At 41.7% G+C, this 25244-nt stretch overlaps 1 protein-coding gene across 1 annotated transcript in view; it reads left to right on the top strand.

Moving 5' to 3' along the window:
* LOC124595221 (large neutral amino acids transporter small subunit 1) overlaps positions 1–25244 on the top strand; it is a 360642-nt gene that overhangs the window by 309980 nt on the left and 25418 nt on the right. The window lies entirely within an intron of this gene.

Genomic DNA, 25244 nt, shown 5'->3' with positions numbered 1-25244 from the left:
TCTAATTCCCTCAGCATCACCCGATTTAATTCGACTACATTCCATTGTCTTCGTCTTGCTTTTGTTGATGTTCATCTTATACCCTCCTTTCAAGACACTGTCCATTCCGATCAAATGCTCTTCCAAGTCCTTTGCTGTCTCTGACAGAATTACAATGTCATCGGCGAACCTCAACGTTTTTATTTCTTCTCCGTGGATTTTAATACCTACTCCGAATTTTTCTATTGTTTGCTTTACTGCTTGCTCAACATACAGATTGAATAGCATCGGGGACAGGCTACAACCCTGTCTCACTCCCTTCCCAACCGCTGCTTCCCTTTCATGCCCCTCGACTCTTATAACTGCCATCTAGTTTCTGTACAAATTGTAAATAGCCTTTAGCTCCCTGTGTTTTACCCCTGCCACCTTTAAAATATGAAAGAGAGTATTCCAGTCAACATTGTCAAAAGCTTTCTATAAGTCTACAAATGCTAGAAAAGTAGGTTCGCCTTTCCTTAATCTATTTTCTAAGATAAGTCGTAGGGCGAGTATTGCCTCACGTGTTCCAACATTTCTGCGGAATCCAAACTGATCTTCCCCGAGGACGGCTTCTACCAGTTTTTCCATTCGTCTGTAAGAATTCGCGTTAGTATTTTGCAGCTGTGACTTATTAAACTGATAGTTCGGTAATTTTCACATCTCTCAACACCTGGTTTCTTTGGGATTGGAATTATTATATTCTTCTTGAAGTCTGAGGGTATTTCGCCTGTCTTATACAACTTGCTCACCAGATGGTAGAATTTTGTCAGGACTGGCTCTCCCAAGGCCGTCAGTAGTTCCAATGGAATGTGGCCTACTCCCGAGGCCTTGTTTCGACTTAGGTCTTTCAGTGCTCTGTCAAACTCTTCACGCAGTATCCTATCTCCCATTTCATCTTCATCTACATCCTCTTCCATTTCCATAATATTGTCCTCATGTACATCGCCCTTGTATAGACCCTCTATATACTCCTTCCATCTTTCTGCTTTCCCTTCTTTGCTTAGAACTGGGTTTCCATCTGAGCTCTTGATACTCATACAAGTGGCTCTCTTTTCTCCAAAGGTCTCTTTAATTTTTTCTGTAGGCAGTATCTATCTTACCCCTAGTGATGTACGCCTCTACATCCTTTTATTTGTCCTCTAGCCATCCCTACTTAGCAATTTTGCTCTTCCTGTCGAACTCGTTTTTGAGACGTTTGTATTCCTTTTTGCCTGCTTCATTTACTGCATTTTTACATTTTCTCCTTTCATCAATTAAATTCAATATCTCTTCTGTTACCCATGGATTTCTACTAGCCCTCGTCTTTTTACCTACTTGATCCTCTGCTGCCTTCACTACTTCATTCCTCAGAGCTATCCATTCTTCTTCTACTGTATTTCTTTCCCCCATTTTGTCAATTGTTCCCTTATCCTCTCCCTGAAACTCTGTACAACCTCTGGTTTACTCAGTTTATCCAGGTCCCATCTCCTTCAATTCCCACCTTTTTGCAGTTTATTCAGTTGTAATCTACAGTCCATAACCAATAGATTGTGGTCAGAGTCCACATCTGCCCCTGGAAATGTCTTACAATTTAAAACCTGTTTCCTAAATCTCTGTCTTACCGTTATGTAATCTATCTGATACCTTCTAGTATCTCCAGGATTCTTCCATGTATACAACCTTCTATCATGATTCTTAAACCAAGTGTTAGCTGTGATTAAGTTATGCTCTGTGCAAAATTCTACCAGACGGCTCCCTCTTTCATCTCTCTCCCCCAATCCACATTCACCCACAATGTTTCCTTCTCTCCCTTTTCCTACTCTCGAATTCCAGTCACCCATGACTATTAAATTTTCGTCTCCCTTCACTACCTGAATAATTTCTTTTATCTCATCATACATTTCATCAATTTCTTCATCATCTGCAGAGCTAGTTGGCATATAAACTTGTACTACTGTAGTAGGCGTGGGCTTCGTGTCTATTTTGGCCACAATAATGCGTTCACTATGCTGTTTGTAGTAGCTTACCCGCACTCCTATTTTTTTATTCATTATTAAACCTACTCCTGCATTACCCCTATTTGATTTTGTATTTATAACCCTGTATTCACCTGACCGAAAGTCTTGTTCCTCCTGCCACCGAACTTCACTAATTCCCACTATATCTAACTTTAACTTATCCATTTCCCTTTTTAAATTTTCTAACCTACCTGCCCGACTAAGGGATCTGACATTCCACCCTCCGATCTGTAGAACGCCAGTTTTCTTTCTTCTGATAACGACGTCCTCTTGAGTAGTCCCCGCCCGGAGATCCGAATGGGGGACTATTTTACCTCCGGAATATTTTACCCAAGAGGACGCCATCATCATTTAACCATACAGTAAAGCTGCATGCCCTCGGGAAAAATTACGGCCGTAGTTTCCCCTCGCTTTCAGCCGTTCGCAGTACCAGCACAGCAAGGCCGTTTTGGTTAGTGTTACAAGGCCAGATCAGTCAATCATCCAGATTGTTGCCTCTGCAACTACTGAAAAGGCTGCTGCCCCTCTTCAGGAACCACACGTTTGTCTGGCCTCTCAACAGATACCCCTCCGTTGTGGTTGCACCTACGGTAAAGCCATCTGTATCGCTGAAGCACGCAAGCCTCCCCACCAACGGCAAGGTCCATGGTTCATGGGGGGAGGAAATAAAACGTAGCACCCCAGGGCACTTAAAACGTAGCACCTCAGTATTAATGACACTTGGAACATAACCGTTCTTTCTGCTTTTTTTGCAGAAAACTAACATTTTTGAGACCGTAGCTGTGTACAAAATACAAGCTGGTTTTTGCAGAGAGGAAAGTAGCAACACAGCCAGTATTATGCTGTTTATTTACACAAATCGCGCCGTTTCAGTTTCGATTCGACAGATTCATCATAAAACGACTGTTCACGTTTACATTGTATTTGTTGTTGTTAGATTTGTTGTCGGAACTAAACAGCCAATACCTAATGTAAGCAACGACAAATATAACAGAAAGATGAACACCGTCTGAAGAAGAAGCTGTTGGTTTTAAATCGGTAACGGTTTATTTATTTAAATAAATAGCATTATTAACAGTGGCTGGCTGCTGTTTTCTTCTTTGCAAGAACCAAAATTTCTTTTTTGGCCCATAGAATCACTCATTTTACTCTTATGGCGCTTAGAAAGTTCTTAATAAAGTATTTATTTTCTGATTTGCCTCATTGTTTTTTGCAGTGGTGCGATGAGCAGCATACGTCTACGGTAAAAGAATACTTTCTCGATTTTCTGGAAACCAATTAGTTACATACAAACAATGATATATCGTTTTTGTTTTCATTTTCCTGACAGACGCCAGACCTGGCACTTAGGACGTTTTCCATTTCCACTCCACTGCAGCCAAATACTGTATGGAATGACTTGCAATTACACACTCAGTTTGTTGGAAGTTCTACCAACCTCTGTGGGAAAAAAATCACGCATCCAGCTCTGCAATCTATGGGCGAGGCTGAGAACTTTTGATGCCACTTTCCTAAGAAGCTTTTGCCGTGGTTCCACAATGTAGCCCTAACGAGTTGTATATAACAGCTGCCAGTTTCGGCAGCTGGTTTACTCTCTTTCGGCTAGCAACACAGAATATATATGGATATCTGTTGATATCGAAAGCTTTCTTTTCGATACCTTTACTTTCCAGACAATATTTTTTAGTTTATACTTTTATTCATGTCAATACTTTCAGCAGGTACCGTACTAAAAGTTCCTTTCGTTACATTTTTATTATGTACACTCTTTGACATAAAACTTGACCGGCGGCCGGCCGCTTCAGAGGCTAAGTCCGCGCCGATCACGACATGGGACAAAAAAACTGGCCAACTCGCTAATTCTCTAAGTCCGGCTATCTGCACAATCTGGCAACACTGTAGACTGCGGCACTTCCTGGAGGAAAACTTGTCCCATGATAGAGAAACTCTAGGCTGATTACGCCTGTGGTCTAGCGGTAGCGTGCGTTGTTTCTGTTCATAATGTCAGTGGACCGAGAGCAGGTGGTATAAAATATTTTTATAGCCTCTTCTGTCTGAATGCTGAAGACGTGAATGTAATGGTAGCGCAGATTCAATCTATTTCGCTTTGTGACACACCGATATCAAAATTTTATCCAGTAACGATTTTGCGGCAGATTTCCTGCAGACTGTCCTCCTCTGGACGCCGTATGCGGCAAAGCTCCGGGATCCATTTGCTGGCTACTGGCAGCGGCCGTGGCGACAGCAGCGGCGCTGCACTCCCCCGTTCTTTATCGAAAGCGCCTGCTACCGCTCATCGCTTTTGATGATTTAAAACGCTTTATTATTAAATGTTGCTCCACAGAAAATTTCTACAATTTCCATTCACGCTCAAAAGCAACGGAGACAGACGCCCTGATTAGTAGGCGGGTATTATATTACATTAATCGGCAAGAGCTGAGTATGGCCCGAAATTAATTTTATAGACTGGGACGAAATTAAACCACCTCACTACATTCGATGAATTTATAAATGCTTCATACCTCGTTTCTTTTCCTTTCAAACTTAATTATTTGTGCAACTTTTGGTCAATGTTTGGATGTTTTCGTCAAGCCAGAGTGAGCGTCTGTGGTGTAAAGTGTATTACAGTTCTTGTTTCATTCCTTATGGTAAGTCTATGCGATAAACTGTGTGAATACCTTGCAATGCATGCTCTGTAGCAGTGCAGGAACACTGCACATTTGGAGTTCCATGTATGGGTTCATGAAGTATTTATTGTTGATCGGAAGTGATAGTTAAGGTCATCAGATTTAAACCAGAAAAATTTGTCGTTTTGAAGGTTTCAGAGAACGGAAAGGAATTGCTAACGCCGGTGTTAGAAAACGTCTACAGTTAAATGCTATTGCAAAAATTTAGAAGAAGGGAACTACATTAATGAACATGTGCACTTCATAAACAACCTTCTGACATGTTAGACCTATATGACGAACAAAGCTCAAATTTATATCGTTGACAGTCGGTTTGAATCTTTTCAGGGTCTATTTTACAGTGAAGCACCTTGGAATTCGCAAAGCAGAAATCCATGATATTAACTTAATTTACTAAGTCGAAATCGGACGAAGATTGATGTTTAAAGGCATTCTTCAGATTTCGCATAAGAAATTTTTACTAGCAGTTTGCAACTCCATTAATTAAAATGGAAAATAAAAGGTTGTACTCAGCGGCTTCTACCGTGATTCGAACTGCTATGTCTTATAGTACAAGCACTGCAACGCACAAGGGAACCTCTGAGCTAACGACACACTGGCAGCCAGAGGCGGAATATAGTCACTGCGATGTTGCCTGAGCCTCAAAACGCAACCTTAAACACACGAACAGAGGAGGTGGAGATTACTGTTTTAACGTCCCGTCGACAACGATGTCATTAGAGACGGAGCACAAGCTCGGATTAGGGAAGGATGGGGAAGGAAATCGGCCGTGCCCTTCCTAAGGAACCATCCCGGCATTTGCCTGAAGCGATTTAGGGAAATCATTGAAAACCTAAATCAGGATGGCCGGGCGCGGGATTGCACCGTCGTCCTCCCGAATGCACACACAAACAGGTGTTACTTATGTGAAGAACGCCATTCTTGGAGTCCAGAAATTAAATATACTTTCTAATTGTGTCATCTTGCAGTGGATTATATCGTACGAGTCTTCGATGTGGAAAACGAATGTCAAGTGAATTTAGCGAGGTAACGCCGACCTACACCCGGAAGTAGATGCACTATCAGAGTGTTGACAAATACTTGCTACGACGCTGCCATTTCTAGGCTCTCTGACGAGGCAGCTCTTCAGCGAAATGCTTGCCGTGATTCTCCGATACGGTTCTTCAGAGTGGAGACGCGCGCGCACGTTTGGTTTTTATGCGGCGTTCTCCCCTGATGGTTTCTGACGTCGCCTTCTGGGCTATGTATACATATGAGACATTCAGTTATCATTAATCCAGAATGATACAAGTTTCAGCTTCCGGCGTGGAAGAAGGCTGTTGACGCCGACATTATATCATTTCAACGTAGGGAAAGCAAAACGGATCATTCAATGTTTCTCATTCAACATAAAGCATGTGAGATAATTTTCCGTAACGTTCATAATCATCTAAAAATACAAACGAAGTAAAAATACACCGGAAGCTTATTCGAATTGAATATAACGCTTTGCACCTCGATGTCGAATTTGTCCACTTGCAATCTTTTGCAGCATACACATAGAATGTCATGATTACCACGAGAATGAAGAAATATGTTGGTAAGGATGGAAGCAAGAAGAGACAAATATTCTATTCCTCATGGCATTCATTTCATTTGACACGTAAGAAGAGGTAAAGCGGGAATTTACTTTCGTTAACACGAAAGATATGCCGCACATATTGATAACGAGGAAGTCTGCGTCTTCATACGTTTCCTCCTTGAAATCTGTATGCTCTATTATATACTAAGTAGCCCGATCATTGTTTCAGTAATGTTACCCTCTTGTTTGACCCCGTAACGATGAACAGATTCCAAATGCATGTCTCCCTTCCTGGGTTGTTTTTTGTGTTTTATTGCTTGGAATTCCTGAAGCAGACCACTGTGCCTTCCCCCCTCGTGGGTTAGGTCTCAAAACTAAACCGCTTTGTATCCAATGGCATAATTTATTCAGACAGCATCAGCATAAGACTATCAAACAAAGCCTTCCATTTACAGTTGCAGCACTCTGACCAGCACTGACCAAAGTGTAATCCACGGTCATGGTCCTAAATTACCAGCTGTCTGCTACTGTGGCAAAGTCCGTACTACACTGTCGATTCCGCAGCACCATTTTATCTGGTAACACTGTGTAGTTGCACAGTTGTGCTACCAGGTCTGTCCTCACACTGTCAACTTTATGTATCTCTCTTCTCCTGTAGCGTAGATCACGAGGAGCCGAAGTAAATGAGTGTATTCTGCATGACGTAACATTCAGTATTCCCTTCTTTCATAGCCACTCTTCATGTGCATCGATACCAAATAGGAATGCGAAAACTCTTGCGAGTGAGAGAATGACAATAACAATCGTAACAAGAACAAGCAAATAATGAATGATGTTTATTCCAACGCAGAACGAGAATGGCTTTAAATATAAAAATCTGTATCTATATCTATTGATCTTTGAGTTGGCACAATGCAAATATATTCTTAGCATTTAGTTACTGAATTTAGTTCTGGATGTTTGCAGAGAAAAGGAAAAGTCGGTACTTCTCGCTAGTGTAATATAATGTGAACCAGCAACTACCCTTTCCTTAGAACACGACTCAAGCAGGTCGTCAAGTAGGTAGCAAGGCACTGCTGCATTCTGTTCCCTGACATTGCTCTGATGACGGTTAATGCAGATAGTTCCGATTATGAAATACAAAACGTATTGCAGGTTAGTTCCTAGGATAGTAACATTAAATTTGCGTTGTAGACGGCACATGAACGTGACGACTATCCATATTACTCATCAATATAAAAAGACAATATTTAGGGAATTTAGCAGGATTACTCAAAATGAATTCTGAAATTGGGTGACTGACTGCACAGGTGCTAAACGTCGTCAAGAGTATACGATGTCCTAATCGCATTAGGAATATGAAGATCGTCTTCGACAGCTCTCAACTTTCACATTGCTATCTCCACCCTACTCCAGACAGCCCTCGGTGGAGTTGTACTACGTTGCCGATGTTATGGAAGGCCTTCAAACCGACAACAGACCACATATTGAAAAATACAAGCGAATTCTCTTGCAGCGTAAGCTTATTGTAACTAAACTAAAAATTATTGGAGAGGAACATTGTCCTATTCAAAAAAAGTAAAATGTTACACACTGTTGACGTCAAACGGACATTATCTATGTCCTGTCTTGTGTCCTACTCATCTATAATATCAAGTGTACTATGAAAATGATTATATATAATGGATGATAGGGTAATGCATTGATACCAGATGGTGGGGGCCGGCCGGTGTGGCCGTGCGGTTCTAGGCGCTTCAGTCTGGAACCGCGTGACCGCTACGGTCGCAGGTTCGAATCCTGCCTCGGGCATGGATGTGAGTGATGTCCTTAGGTTAGTTTGGTTTAAGTAGTTCTAAGTTCTAGGGGACTGATGACCTTAGAAGTTAAGTCCCATAGTGCTCAGAGCCATTTGAACCATTTGAACTATTTAACACAAAATGACATTAAAAATTAAAGTTATTCACGAGCAGCTAGTTGAGAATATGTATGAACATTAAATGACACGACGAACTGAAATAATATGACGAAGAGTTCAGCGCTCACTGGGAATGGAGCCCCACACATATCGTTGTTGACTACACACAAAGAGACGTCAGCTACCGAATATTTCTCCACCAGCTGCTCAGAATAGCATCTTGAACTTACAGTCATCTCGCAAATAGTTCTGTGTCTCACTGGGAGTTAAAAACGTCAGATATCGTTAGTGTTGACAACGAATGAAAATACATTAAAAATCAAAGTTATTATCCACCAGCAGATAGGTGTTCTCATGATAGAGCTTGATAATACATAATTAAATCTTTAGTGCCGGGCCAGGATTCGATCCCATTCACGCGTAATATGTGAAGGTGTTGAGGAATCTGCAGTTTTGAACAAACAACAAATTGTAGCCGAGCTGTATTGCCACGAAGGGATCAAATTCCGCGTTAAGGGCGGTCTGAGTTGCATTCCCAGTTTAGAACCAATTTTATCGACATACAGAAGCTCAAATAAAAGATGGAATAAGTGTCCTGTGACCATACATAGCGTCTGTGTCGTCACTTGAAATAAATAACTAGTATAAGAAAGGTTACTGGTGATAGAGTTTCTACATGTCGCCACTCCAGACTTTATTGTGGTTCAACCTACCGCCTACTTGGTAAAGAAGGAATATCATCTTTAATGTGAATTTTCAGACCACGCAGCCATTATATCTCCTCACTTGGTGTAGCCAGGAGAGAATGGAATCTGTCTCTCCCTATCTAAAATCATTGACGGAAGTGGGAATCGAACCCAGACCATAGGTATAACAACCTACCATCCGTCCAACAGACCACGAAATCCTCTTCTCTCCGAGTCATTTTTCTATCGTAACGCAGTTGCGCCACACTGGATGAGAATTCTGACACACAGGCTCCCTGTAGTAATTTGCAGCATGCTCAATAAATTCATTTACTTGGTTGACCGAATCACCATGAACTAGCTGCCTCGGCTACCCAGTGCATACATTCGACTATTTTGTAATCACAGAAATAAAATCACGTAACTGCCACCTACACACAACTGCCAACAGTGTAGGATGCAGAAGTTTAAATAGGAAGTGTTCCTTTCCACTTGAGCTATTCTATTGCGCTATCTGTTACTAGAAAACGTCGTTCAGTCCAAAAGAAAAGCTGTAACTGTTTGTCTCTCAGAAGTCAAGACCTGGCCATATGCATAATCTCACAGTGCTGTGGAATCCAAAAGTTCTGGAGGAATAGTTACCGAGCTCTGGAGCTGCTGTAGCTACGTGTCAGCTTGTAGCATAGATAAGATGTCGCGAGTTCGAATACATTCAGTGCTACATTTTTTAAAACGCAATTCTGCTCTCTGCTGAAGGTATCAATCTAATGGAACTTTGAACATAATTCCCTTCACTTCTCAACCCAAAGTAGTCGCATGTGGAAAAAGGGCTAACTACTGTGACATTTTGTTCTATTCAGGTTTAATAGACAGCAGGCAGCAGATGCATCTCGAAGATGTGCAGGGAGAGCGCATCGTGCCATAATATGTCAGAAAAGTATTTTCTATATTAGCCGTCGTGTGGTAGTGATATTTTATTCTTCTTCAAACTTTGTTTGACAGCTTTAACTCAGAACAAGTTTTCTACATGCATGTAATCAATAAACTGCATGTGCATTGTCAGACTGTCATAGGTAACATCTGAGAATTCGCATATATCGTTGATGATTAATTTCTCTCTCATGTTTACTATTGTTTTAACAACACTAAAGGAAACCTTACGAAAATTGTGCACTGTATTATAAGAAATGAAATAAAACTAACCATGGTAACCTTACGACGAAAGTATCTGTAAACAAGCATGCCTCTATCGACACGAATTAGTAAAATACTACTCACTTAGATTTTGATTGGGTCTGTGTTTAATTGGTATGCTGTGTCATACTCAAGAGGTATGCAAATGTGGCATTTCATAAATATAGTTACGTATTCCTAGAAACCCAAAATTCGCTTGTCAGCAGCGGAAAGAGGCCTTACCTGTTGTGCAGCATTGTAAGTTTTTCAACATTGCACTATGAGCTGAAAGCATTTTCTTGCGATTTCCTTATTGATGTTTGATCTGACTGCTTGTAGCTCTTTCACAGAAGGGATAAAAACGTTACAGTCAGTGAGACTGGAACTGCGAACCGTAACAGACGCTTTTTCACAGCTCAGCACGTTACCACCGAGCTGGCGAGGAGGTATGGGTCTTAGCTTCCTATTACGACGGCAATAGTAACTAGAACTCGTAAACCGCTATTTGAATGTCGAGATTAGTTGCGGTTTCCACCTGCAACGACTTTCCTGGGCTGGAAACCGTAAATTTTCAATCTTTTGTTACCCTGCAAGCGATAATAACTCGGATTATTCAATGGAAATGACAGGTAAAATCAAGTGAACTTTGAGGCTTAATTCCGTGCACACCAGGAAGTAACTCGTCGATCACAGAGTTGCCAAACATACGTTGCCTTGTTGCCAAATCTCAGTTACAGTACCAGCAGGAAGAAGACGAACCGATGTGATCCTACAGCGGTCTGGGAAGTGACCATAGCTGGTGTCTCCAAGTCACGGCTGCTACGGCCTGGAATACGTAATGCGTCTGATTCGCTTTCTGTAACTAGGTTTAGGGACTGGAGCGTAGTTACTAATAATACTCAGAACTGACTGCAAACTGAGCATCATAAATCAGTAACTCTCATGGTTGTTTTTATATGTCTTTCGTAAGTGTACTCAAAACTAAGAAAGTCATTCACAGGCGTTTTCGTGCCTCGCCGATAGTCGAGCACAACATACAAATAAAAATAAAAAAGAATGTGTGTGTGTGTGTGTGTGTGTGTGTGTGTGTGTGTGTGTGTGTGTGTGTATGTATGTTTGTGAGAGAGAGAGAGAGAGAGAGAGAGAGATAAAAAGCAATGAGAGAGAGTGTAAAAAATTGTTGTAAAGAAATTGAATCAAGGTATTTAAAGAAATCTTTCATTAAAATGACACGTTCCATATCATTACGAAATGTCGTATTCATGATCTATGGAACAAGAGTTAATCTAATGTAATCTAATCTAATCTAATCACATCATATTGATGATTAGCCATGAAGAGTCATGAATTACCGAAATTTTGGCCAATACCAGTAATCAAATCTAAACTTGAAAATAAAAGACGACAGTTTTTGTAATAAACCGTGACTCCTATCAAGACCCTTTCGTCCCTGTTATCGAACCACGAAAGATGTCTGATATACCTCCATTCTGAAGTAACAAAGTGTGCATGCATTTAAAGATGAAGTGCATGATGTGAAGTTCTGTGACGGAGATACGAACCCAACACGTAATCCGATTGTTAACTAAGAAAAATCAAATGTTACGTATCGGTTTTTCTTACGAGCCGCTAGGTGTCTGAATCTAAAATAAGGATACAAACTTTTGTGCCTAAGCGACAATCGAACTGCACACCTACCGTGCATCCACGAATATAGCTTAAGTTTCAGTTGCTTACTCATGAACAGTAAGATGTGTGCGTGTTTGACCAGAAATAACGACACCTGTTGCCATTGTTGGAAACACATGAACAGACATTGAAATTGCGCGTTAATTTTCACTAGCAGGTGGTTGTGAACTTGATAAAGCTAGAAATGAAATTATGAATATTTTTGTACTGGATCAGGTTTCAGACCCACATACTTACCTTTGGAGGAGACCTAGAGAAGATTGCAGTCTTGGGAAAAGGAACGAAATGACTGAACTATACTGTTCCGAGAGATTCAGATCCTCGAAAGAGGAGATACGAATTCGAATCACAGTCCAGCACCAAATTTTTAAACGTCTCTAGTTCAATCAAGTACAGGTAAAATAAGAGCCCTGTCCCTTTAAATGGCTATCGGTTCATCAAATAAAATAAAATTTTCTAATGTAAGTAAGCTTACTGGCGACTGTATTTCTGTTTACCATGACTTCCGCTGTGTCATTTCCCAACGTAAACCGGCTCTGCCCAGTTGGTAATGAAGGAACGTGATGTTTAATGCGGATTCTGGATTATAACGTCTTTCTCTTGAGGTTACCAGAGGTAAAGTAAATCTGTTTGTGCCTCTAAAAGTAAATGCCTGAACCCACGCATTGCACCTGTGATAGCTCGTTCCACCATACCATTGTGGCCACATTACCCAGCCCCAAGAGTGTGCTGTAACGGATGATGTGCTTAGCTTACAAAATTAGTCACGGTGGAAAAAATGCGAGTCTATTAAATGGTCGAGTAGAAGCAAGCTTCTGACGCAGAGATTATGCTATTCTCATGTCATCAGGATGTAAAGACTCTTCTAGGCATCATCGGCTGGATGTGAAGCCATTTTGATTTTTCACAAATTCAGCAAATTTCTTAGTTCGAGAAAATCCACTGTGAAGTGTGAAGTTGCCGGATAATTCGATTATTAATGTTATTATTAATATCATTTTATTCATACTGCTGCTGTAACACAAGTGCTTGAACATCATTTAATGCCTTTTGGTCACTATAGATGTAGTTTCTCATGAACAGGTTCTTTCCCTGTCTACGGAATCCTTTTCATGTTAATATCAAACACCAGCAATTACTCGTAGATTACTTTAAAACTAAAGTAATTGACGAAGACGTTACTTGGTAACAAAAACGCACTGCCTTTCTTCACTTACTTTCGCCTAGAAATGGCTATCGAGTACTGACAAACCAAAAGGCAAGAGATCTTACTGTCTTCCGATATACGTTGCTGTTAGTTCTTCCACATGATTTGGTCGACATGACCTGTTTCAAGTTGTGTATGACAGACAGTGTTTTAGAAAATCTATTGTTTCCCTTTGAAATAAACAGAAGTATTTTCATTCTAAGCTGCCCAAGTACAAAATTTTCGCAATATTAGTTCAAATTTAATATTCGCTTCTATAATGTAGGAAAGTATTTCACAGTCGCAAAACTCGCATCCGAAACGTTGACCTTACACTTAGTCGCTGACCATAAATTCTAGCTCAGAGTGACACCAGTTTAAATAACCTAATGTAGTGAAGACTGTTTGCCAGTGCTCTTTCTCACCGGAAAATACGCAAGTCACTCATTTGGCTCCATAAGTACACTGTAACAGTAATTTCTGTGTGAAATTTGTCAGTAAGCTTTTGCCTTCCAACCGGCAAAATACGGCAGAGTACGGCCGGTAAACAATTCACAAACCACGATTTAGTGCCAATAAGACGATTTCTTTAAACATTGTCGAAGCTGAGGGAATTTAGTTTCTGCTTAAATCGTCTTAAGCAGCAACAATCACAGATATCTCAAATAGGAAAAAGCTGAATATCCAGGTACGAAGGTTGTAAAACAAACTTCCCACAGTTTGTGTCAGGTTGATCTTTTCGTCTGATAACACTGCTTAAGTATTTTGTCTAAGAGGTATCACAAGTAGTATCCTTGTAGCTGTGGGAATCATTGGTTGAAAACGAGTTTAACACCAATGGGTACAGTGCTGCTAAATTTTCACAATTATTATCAACCTAAGTCTGAGTTCATCCACAAACTGAGGCATATTTATAATATTGGAGCTAGACTGTGTATCCTTGTCTTTCTTGAGTGGTCATTGGAAGGCGTTTACACACACGTATACAATACTATGAATACTTCGAACGCTATGGTTAACGTTGCTCTCATAAACTACTTTTTTTTAATTCTTCTGGGTCTTCAGCGTGCAATATGTGTTGTAGATACAGTCTCAGACCAAAAAATTGACCGCCGAGTCGTTCACGTAAGGTGGACAATACAGTCGTGCTCCTCTCAGAATTCTATGTCTGGCAATATGCTCGATCTAGCAACATGTAGACTGCGGCACTTCCCAGAGGAAGTCTTGACTCCAGTCTTAGTACATTACTCTTGACTACGACCGTAGTCTTGAGGTAAAACGCGAGACCAGCTAATATGATATTGTAGATTCGCTTGAATTACACACATAGCTTCAGGACCGAGAGGAAAGGGGCGATAAATATTTTGTCGATATGTGCTTTCGGTCGCCAGACGTCATATTAGCTGGTCTCGCGTTTTACCTGAAGACTACGGTCGTGTTCCAGCAGCGGTTTGAATAAAATGATAGCTCTGTGGTAACGTGCTGAGCTGTGAAAAAGCGTCTGTTACGGTTCGCAGTTCCAGTCTCACTGACTGTAACGTTTTTATCCCTTCTGTGAAAGAGCTACAAGCAGTCAGATCAAACATCAATAAGGAAATCGCAAGAAAATGCTTTCAGCTCATACTGCAATGTTGAAAAACTTACAATGCTGCACAACAGGTAAGGCCTCTTTCCGCTGCTGACAAGCGAATTTTGGGTTGGTTGGTTGGTTTGGGGAAGGAGACAAGACAGCGAGGTCATCGGTCTCATCGGATTGGGGAAGGACGGGGAAGGAAGTCGGCCGTGCCCTTTGAAAGGAACCATCCCGGCATTTGCCTGGAGCGATTTAGGGAAATCACGGAAAACCTAAATCAGGATGGCCGGACGCGGGATTGAACCGTCGTCCACCCGAATGCGAGTCCAGTGTCTAACCACGCGAATTTTGGGTTTCTAGGAACACGTAACTATATTTATGAAATGCCACATTTGTATACCTCTTGAGTATGACACAGCATACCAATTAAACACAGACCCAATCAAAATCTAAGTGAGTAGTATTTTACTAATTCGTGTCGATAGAGGCATGCTTGTTTACAGATACTTTCGTCGTAAGGTTACCATGGTTAGTTTTATTTCATTTCTTATAATACAGTGCACAATTTTCGTAAGGTTTCCTTTAGTGTTGTTAAAACAATAGTAAACATGAGAGAGAAATTAATCATCAACGATATATGCGAATTCTCAGATGTTACCTATGACAGTCTGACAATGCACATGCAGTTTATTGATTACATGCATGTAGAAAACTTGTTCTGAGTTAAAGCTGTCAAACAAAGTTTGAAGAAGAATAAAATATCACTACCACACGACGGCTAATATAGAAAATACTTTTCTGACATATTATGGCACGATGCGCTCTCCCTGCACATCTTCGAGATGCATCTGCTGCCTGCTGTCTATTAAACCTGAATAGAACAAAATGTCACAGTAGTTAGCCCTTTTTCCACATGCGACTACTTTGGGTTGAGAAGTGAAGGGAATTATGTTCAAAGTTCCATTAGATTGATACCTTCAGCAGAGAGCAGAATTGCGTTTTAAAAAATGTAGCACTGAATGTATTCGAACTCGCGACATCTTATCTATGCTACAAGCTGACACGTAGCTACAGCAGCTCCAGAGCTCGGTAACTATTCCTCCAGAACTTTTGGATTCCACAGCACTGTGAGATTATGCATATGGCCAGGTCTTGACTTCTGAGAGACAAACAGTTACAGCTTTTCTTTTGGACTGAACGACGTTTTCTAGTAACAGATAGCGCAATAGAATAGCTCAAGTGGAAAGGAACACTTCCTATTTAAACTTCTGCATCCTACACTGTTGGCAGTTGTGTGTAGGTGGCAGTTACGTGATTTTATTTCTGTGATTACAAAATAGTCGAATGTATGCACTGGGTACCCGAGGCAGCTAGTTCATGGTGTTTCGGTCAAACAAGTAAATGAATTTATTAAGCATGCTGCAAATTACTACAGGGAGCCTGTGTGTCAGAATTCTCATCCAGTGTGGCGCAACTGCGTTACGATAGAAAAATGACTCGCAGAGAAGAGGATTTCGTGGTCTGTTGGACGGATGGTAGGTTGTTATACCTATGGTCTGGGTTCGATTCCCACTTCCGTCAATGATTTTAGATAGGGAGAGACAGATTCCATTCTCTCCTGGCTACACCAAGTGAGGAGATATAATGGCTGCGTGGTCTGAAAATTCACATTAAAGATGATATTCCTTCTTTACCAAGTAGGCGGTAGGTTGAACCACAATAAAGTCTGGAGTGGCGACATGTAGAAACTCTATCACCAGTAACCTTTCTTATACTAGTTATTTATTTCAAGTGACGACACAAACGCTATGTATGGTCACAGGACACTTATTCCATCTTTTATTTGAGCTTCTGTATGTCGATAAAATTGGTTCTAAACTGGGAATGCAACTCAGACCGCCCTTAACGCGGAATTTGATCCCTTCGTGGCAATACAGCTCGGCTACAATTTGTTGTTTGTTCAAAACTGCAGATTCCTCAACACCTTCACATATTACGCGTGAATGGGATCGAATCCTGGCCCGGCACTAAAGATTTAATTATGTATTATCAAGCTCTATCATGAGAACACCTATCTGCTGGTGGATAATAACTTTGATTTTTAATGTATTTTCATTCGTTGTCAACACTAACGATATCTGACGTTTTTAACTCCCAGTGAGACACAGAACTATTTGCGAGATGACTGTAAGTTCAAGATGCTATTCTGAGCAGCTGGTGGAGAAAAATTCGGTAGCTGACGTCTCTTTGTGTGTAGTCAACAACGATATGTGTGGGGCTCTATTCCCAGTGAGCGCTGAACTCTTCGTCATATTATTTCAGTTCGTCGTGTCATTTAATGTTCATACATATTCTCAACTAGCTGCTCGTGAATAACTTTAATTTTTAATGTCATTTTGTGTTAAATAGTTCAAATGGTTCAAATGGCTCTGAGCACTATGGGACTTAACTTCTAAGGTCATCAGTCCCCTAGAACTTAGAACTACTTAAACCAAACTAACCTAAGGACATCACTCACATCCATGCCCGAGGCAGGATTCGAACCTGCGACCGTAGCGGTCACGCGGTTCCAGACTGAAGCGCCTAGAACCGCACGGCCACACCGGCCGGCCCCCACCATCTGGTATCAATGCATTACCCTATCATCCATTATATATAATCATTTTCATAGTACACTTGATATTATAGATGAGTAGGACACAAGACAGGACATAGATAATGTCCGTTTGACGTCAACAGTGTGTAACATTTTACTTTTTTTGAATAGGACAATGTTCCTCTCCAATAATTTTTAGTTTAGTTACAATAAGCTTACGCTGCAAGAGAATTCGCTTGTATTTTTCAATATGTGGTCTGTTGTCGGTTTGAAGGCCTTCCATAACATCGGCAACGTAGTACAACTCCACCGAGGGCTGTCTGGAGTAGGGTGGAGATAGCAATGTGAAAGTTGAGAGCTGTCGAAGACGATCTTCATATTCCTAATGCGATTAGGACATCGTATACTCTTGACGACGTTTAGCACCTGTGCAGTCAGTCACCCAATTTCAGAATTCATTTTGAGTAATCCTGCTAAATTCCCTAAATATTGTCTTTTTATATTGATGAGTAATATGGATAGTCGTCACGTTCATGTGCCGTCTACAACGCAAATTTAATGTTACTATCCTAGGAACTAACCTGCAATACGTTTTGTATTTCATAATCGGAACTATCTGCATTAACCGTCATCAGAGCAATGTCAGGGAACAGAATGCAGCAGTGCCTTGCTACCTACTTGACGACCTGCTTGAGTCGTGTTCTAAGGAAAGGGTAGTTGCTGGTTCACATTATATTACACTAGCGAGAAGTACCGACTTTTCCTTTTCTCTGCAAACATCCAGAACTAAATTCAGTAACTAAATGCTAAGAATATATTTGCATTGTGCCAACTCAAAGATCAATAGATATAGATACAGATTTTTATATTTAAAGCCATTCTCGTTCTGCGTTGGAATAAACATCATTCATTATTTGCTTGTTCTTGTTACGATTGTTATTGTCATTCTCTCACTCGCAAGAGTTTTCGCATTCCTATTTGGTATCGATGCACATGAAGAGTGGCTATGAAAGAAGGGAATACTGAATGTTACGTCATGCAGAATACACTCATTTACTTCGGCTCCTCGTGATCTACGCTACAGGAGAAGAGAGATACATAAAGTTGACAGTGTGAGGACAGACCTGGTAGCACAACTGTGCAACTACACAGTGTTACCAGATAAAATGGTGCTGCGGAATCGACAGTGTAGTACGGACTTTGCCACAGTAGCAGACAGCTGGTAATTTAGGACCATGACCGTGGATTACACTTTGGTCAGTGCTGGTCAGAGTGCTGCAACTGTAAATGGAAGGCTTTGTTTGATAGTCTTATGCTGATGCTGTCTGAATAAATTATGCCATTGGATACAAAGCGGTTTAGTTTTGAGACCTAACCCACGAGGGGGGAAGGCACAGTGGTCTGCTTCAGGAATTCCAAGCAATAAAACACAAAAAACAACCCAGGAAGGGAGACATGCATTTGGAATCTGTTCATCGTTACGGGGTCAAACAAGAGGGTAACATTACTGAAACAATGATCGGGCTACTTAGTATATAATAGAGCATACAGATTTCAAGGAGGAAACGTATGAAGACGCAGACTTCCTCGTTATCAATATGTGCGGCATATCTTTCGTGTTAACGAAAGTAAATTCCCGCTTTACCTCTTCTTACGTGTCAAATGAAATGAATGCCATGAGGAATAGAATATTTGTCTCTTCTTGCTTCCATCCTTACCAACATATTTCTTCATTCTCGTGGTAATCATGACATTCTATGTGTATGCTGCAAAAGATTGCAAGTGGACAAATTCGACATCGAGGTGCAAAGCGTTATATTCAATTCGAATAAGCTTCCGGTGTATTTTTACTTCGTTTGTATTTTTAGATGATTATGAACGTTACGGAAAATTATCTCACATGCTTTATGTTGAATGAGAAACATTGAATGATCCGTTTTGCTTTCCCTACGTTGAAATGATATAATGTCGGCGTCAACAGCCTTCTTCCACGCCGGAAGCTGAAACTTGTATCATTCTGGATTAATGATAATTGAATGTCTCATATGTATACATAGCCCAGAAGGCGACGTCAGAAACCATCAGGGGAGAACGCCGCATAAAAACCAAACGTGCGCGCGCGTCTCCACTCTGAAGAACCGTATCGGAGAATCACGGCAAGCATTTCGCTGAAGAGCTGCCTCGTCAGAGAGCCTAGAAATGGCAGCGTCGTAGCAAGTATTTGTCAACACTCTGATAGTGCATCTACTTCCGGGTGTAGGTCGGCGTTACCTCGCTAAATTCACTTGACATTCGTTTTCCACATCGAAGACTCGTACGATATAATCCACTGCAAGATGACACAATTAGAAAGTATATTTAATTTCTGGACTCCAAGAATGGCGTTCTTCACATAAGTAACACCTGTTTGTGTGTGCATTCGGGAGGACGACGGTGCAATCCCGCGCCCGGCCATCCTGATTTAGGTTTTCAATGATTTCCCTAAATCGCTTCAGGCAAATGCCGGGATGGTTCCTTAGGAAGGGCACGGCCGATTTCCTTCCCCATCCTTCCCTAATCCGAGCTTGTGCTCCGTCTCTAATGACATCGTTGTCGACGGGACGTTAAAACAGTAATCTCCACCTCCTCTGTTCGTGTGTTTAAGGTTGCGTTTTGAGGCTCAGGCAACATCGCAGTGACTATATTCCGCCTCTGGCTGCCAGTGTGTCGTTAGCTCAGAGGTTCCCTTGTGCGTTGCAGTGCTTGTACTATAAGACATAGCAGTTCGAATCACGGTAGAAGCCGCTGAGTACAACCCTTTATTTTCCATTTTAATTAATGGAGTTGCAAACTGCTAGTAAAAATTTCTTATGCGAAATCTGAAGAATGCCTTTAAACATCAATCTTCGTCCGATTTCGACTTAGTAAATTAAGTTAATATCATGGATTTCTGCTTTGCGAATTCCAAGGTGCTTCACTGTAAAATAGACCCTGAAAAGATTCAAACCGACTGTCAACGATATAAATTTGAGCTTTGTTCGTCATATAGGTCTAACATGTCAGAAGGTTGTTTATGAAGTGCACATGTTCATTAATGTAGTTCCCTTCTTCTAAATTTTTGCAATAGCATTTAACTGTAGACGTTTTCTAACACCGGCGTTAGCAATTCCTTTCCGTTCTCTGAAACCTTCAAAACGACAAATTTTTCTGGTTTAAATCTGATGACCTTAACTATCACTTCCGATCAACAATAAATACTTCATGAACCCATACATGGAACTCCAAATGTGCAGTGTTCCTGCACTGCTACAGAGCATGCATTGCAAGGTATTCACACAGTTTATCGCATAGACTTACCATAAGGAATGAAACAAGAACTGTAATACACTTTACACCACAGACGCTCACTCTGGCTTGACGAAAACATCCAAACATTGACCAAAAGTTGCACAAATAATTGAGTTTGAAAGGAAAAGAAACGAGATATGAAGCATTTATAAATTCATCGAATGTAGTGAGGTGGTTTAATTTCGTCCCAGTCTATAAAATTAATTTCGGGCCATACTCAGCTCTTGCCGATTAATGTAATATAATACCCGCCTACTAATCAGGGCGTCTGTCTCCGTTGCTTTTGAGCGTGAATGGAAATTGTAGAAATTTTCTGTGGAGCAACATTTAATAATAAAGCGTTTTAAATCATCAAAAGCGATGAGCGGTAGCAGGCGCTTTCGATAAAGAACGGGGGAGTGCAGCGCCGCTGCTGTCGCCACGGCCGCTGCCAGTAGCCAGCAAGTGGATCCCGGAGCTTTGCCGCATACGGCGTCCAGAGGAGGACAGTCTGCAGGAAATCTGCCGCAAAATCGTTACTGGATAAAATTTTGATATCGGTGTGTCACAAAGCGAAATAGATTGAATCTGCGCTACCATTACATTCACGTCTTCAGCATTCAGACAGAAGAGGCTATAAAAATATTTTATACCACCTGCTCTCGGTCCACTGACATTATGAACAGAAACAACGCACGCTACCGCTAGACCACAGGCGTAATCAGCCTAGCGTTTCTCTATCATGGGACAAGTTTTCCTCCAGGAAGTGCCGCAGTCTACAGTGTTGCCAGATTGTGCAGATAACCGGACTTAGAGAATTAGCGAGTTGGCCAGTTTTTTTGTCCCATGTCGCGATCGGCGCGGACTTAGCCTCTGAAGTGGCCGGCCGCCGGTCAAGTTTTATGTCAAAGAGTGTACCTAAAATTTTGGTCGCATGATTAGTGTTGGTACCAATATGGAAGCAGGTGTAACAAAATTACAAGTACTTATTTTGTTCTGCGCACTCAGTAAATCTTATTGCTGAACTGGCAATAACAACCAAAGATTTTTATTTATTGGTCAACAAGGTAAGAATAATGTTAAATATTTCGAGTCAAGTGTCATTCAGAAAGTTACTGCAGCATCGACGTTACCGGGACAAAACAAACTTTTACATCCCTTAAGTTGATTTTAGATGAAAATACTCATTGGAATTCTATTTATTACATGCTTCAGAGGTACACTGGACTGACCCATACGGAAACCAGGTTTTTTTATGTTTAAAACAAAGCAGTAGAAGTGTAGAATAACTGAGTGTTAATATGTAGAACCACTTGTCATCAAAGAGCTATCGGGTGAGCAATATATGACTATAAGCAAAAGTATACCAGTGGTCAACTGCTTGAAAGCACAGATAAATTATTTAAGTAAGCTTGATGACAGCAGTGTAATAGAGGTAGTAAAAGAGAAGGTAAACACGAAAATAGAGCGCAGATTTTAACAAACTTAAGGTCATCAATTTGGCTGCATTATTCTGCTTCTTCGACAAAAGATTAATAAATATACACTTCCTGGATTCCAGACCTTGTGCTACGGCAGTATGTACAAGGCGTTTATCGAGAACCTTCTGCTACCTCTGGTAGCAGTAGCAGCGAACCATACAGCGACTCTTCCCTTGAATCGATGCATGTCTTTTCGAGTCATCATAAGACATATTACCCCACAGCAAACAAAATAGGAAACCTGGAGCACTCGCCCCTTTCGAACCTACTCTGGTTGGTCAAAAATGTGAAATTAGACTTCATTTGCCAACACTTGTGTCGCCACTGTGGGCTAATGCTATAGAGCAATGGGAAGACACGAAACTTTATATTCCCTCAGCTGAATAAACTAGCCAACGAGTGCATGACAATTCCAGTGACATCAGTTCCCTAAAAGCGTTTATTTCCAAAGATATATTGTCAGAGCCACCTATCAAATTATCATCGAAACGACTAGATAAAACATCGTTGAATAAATGAGTACTTTTATGTTACATTTCATTTATTTACTTTTGGGTACTATTCAGTTGTTTCTTCTGATTATGTTACATAATTTCAAGTACAGATTTTTTAAAATGAAAATAAAAACTTTACTTGACTTAATGCTTGTGTTATTCTATTCGAAACTTGTTAAAATTGATCGTCTATCTATTATACACTGTCTCACAAAAAGAGTGAAGCACACAGAAGGCGACGAGGAAACTAAATGAAAGTTAATGGGCTGAGAGGATATGTCACGGTAGTTTAGTTATTACAATACGTTGCACACCCTCTGGCATGGATGTATGCACTGATTCAGTTGGGGAGGATTTCATAAAGCTGTTTTATAGTCTCCTGAGGCAAGTTGACCCACAACTCTTGCAACTGGTCCTTAATATCCTGGATAGTGGTACCAGGGCGGAGTTGAGGTCCGAGATGGACCCACACATGTTCTATCTGGGACATATCTGAGGGTCTTACTGACCATGGGAGCAGCAGCACTACGAAGACAGTTCTTCGACGCACGTGCCATGTGAGGACGAACATTGTCCTGTTGAAAATGGCACCAAGATACAATAGCCGAGAGGTAATACTTGAGGCCATAGTATGTCCGTGGCGTGCCGTTGTGCCGTTCCCTCAATCAATACTGGCCACGTTCCCTCAATCAATACTGGCCATGATCTGAAATCATACTCGATGACCCTCCACACTATGACGCCAGGAGTAAAACCGCTGTTCCTCTCCAATGCATTAGAGGAATGGGACCTCTCCCTCGGTTGCCGCCATACTGACCGGTCACGGTCATCCAGGTTAAGGCTTGGCCAGACAGAATGCGGCCTGGCCGTCCGGCCTGTGGCCTTGAACCGCAGCCGGCAGGCCGCACTGTTGAATCGCTCGTTATTGTACGGCGACCGTCACACAGAGTGCGGCTCTGACGCACCGGCATGCGGCCTGCCGCACCGGCCGCCGCCGGGTTGTCACAGATCACAGATTCGCCGCAAGCCGGAGCGGCTGCTTGCCTCGGTTGGCGCACTCAACTGCTCTGTGGTCACACTGGAAGCAGCGGCGTGAGGCGGTTTTTGTTCTTGCAGCTCGTAGTGCACGCATCATGGACACAGAAATACTTATAGAGGAGGTGAGACAATACAACTTTTTGTATGATACACGCGATCCTGATTTGGAGGTACGATACTTTTGCCCTCGATATACTCTTGATAGAAAGCTGAATTCTCAAAAATAGCGTTGTCACAGTGACATCCATAATTTCCAATGTCACCTGCTGTGGGTAGTATGGATCAACGATTGCCAGGAGAACCAGCGAAAAGAATTGTTTGTAACAGAAGAACTGGGATCCACTATCCTTCGGGCATTTTAACCTGATATGCTTTCCGTCTATGCTTCCAAGGCAGTTCGGAAACCCCCAAAGTCCTAGAAATCCTTCTTCAGGTTTCTTCCACATCTCTGTTGTAGGAGTAGGTAAATACTTGGGTTGTAGAACAGTCCATATTGCCTGGCACACTTGTTTCACAATTTCTGAGACTGTTGAACGTCGTAACCGAAAAGAAAAAGCTATGGTTTGGTGACTGTCGCCAGTAGTCAAGTATCTGGAAAAGATTAAAATAAATTATCCCGATAGAACGAATAGATAAGTTAACGACCAAAGATATGTTTATTTAAATTCAATGGCTATGTTATGAATACAATGAAACAAACAATCTATTAAGTAGAAAGTTCCCTCAAGCGGGACATACGGAACTAGATGTTACTATCGTTTGCTGTATTCGTAAACTGTGCAGATAAATTTATCACTCCACTCGTAACTACGTTGTGGGATAGCACTTTCTTCCACCGAATCTTTCATATGATACAGCAAAACTGAGATGGAATAAATTATATGACTTCTGTTTGAAGCACAAAGAGGCCACAAATGGTAAAACTTATCTCAAACAAATGGCTAGTGTGTGCCTTGTATCAATTGGATTTCTCCAGTTCGTTGTGCACTTCTTGGTGCTACCTTTTTATCAGGCGATGCAGTTCCTCGAAGCATTCTCGCGACATACGAAAATATTTGAAGAACCTATCTTCGTCAGACTCTAGATCAATACACAGACGATGGTATTCTCCTAAGCTTTCTCTCTTGCTGTTAATGTCGTGCACCCAACATCTCTTCTTCTTGGTGCCATTTCGTATCGCTTGTGCGAGCCACTCATTTCCTCGCACAAAGATAACGTGTCCCGCGTGAAGCTTCCAAATCGTCTAACGCCAAGACAATCGCGCTACGCATGCAAGCTTAATAATGGGGTTCGGCCCTTTCCCCACTGTAACAGCTGACCCATGAAGAGTCGCTGCGGCCGGCCGGACGGCCGTTGCCTGTGTGGCGTCTCTGGCCGCTGACTGGCCCGGCCTCCCGCTGCGCCGTCCGTCTCAGCGGAAGGCCGGATTCTGTCTGGCCAGGCCTTTAGTGCAGAATCGCGATTCATTGTTGAACCCAATGCGAAGACATTCAGCAGCAATCCATTCTTCTCGGTGATGGCACCATTACAAACACAGCCGCTTGTGTTGCGGTGTTAACGGCAGCCTACGCATGGGATGGTAACAGCTTAGTCCAGCAGCTGCTGGTGCAGGATGACGCAAAGTGTTGCTGGGAGTCCAGTACTTGTTCTCGGATGCACAAGACCGCGATCCTCCCTTGTGGTGTTCAGACACCGTCGACCGGGACCTTGGCGGCGAGTATGCCTGCTCTCACATTCCCAAGCAGTCCAGCATCGGGCCACTGTCGCATTCGAATGCCCCACAAATATGGATATTGCACGATTCGACCAGCCGTTCAAAGGTAGACCCACAGTGTGATCCTTTT

The sequence above is a fragment of the Schistocerca americana genome, chromosome 2 (genome assembly GCF_021461395.2).
Source record: "Schistocerca americana isolate TAMUIC-IGC-003095 chromosome 2, iqSchAmer2.1, whole genome shotgun sequence".
Lineage (NCBI taxonomy): Eukaryota > Metazoa > Arthropoda > Insecta > Orthoptera > Acrididae > Schistocerca > Schistocerca americana.
The sequence above is the reverse complement of the archived record's forward strand: the minus strand, read 5'-3'. Positions and strand labels throughout refer to the sequence as shown.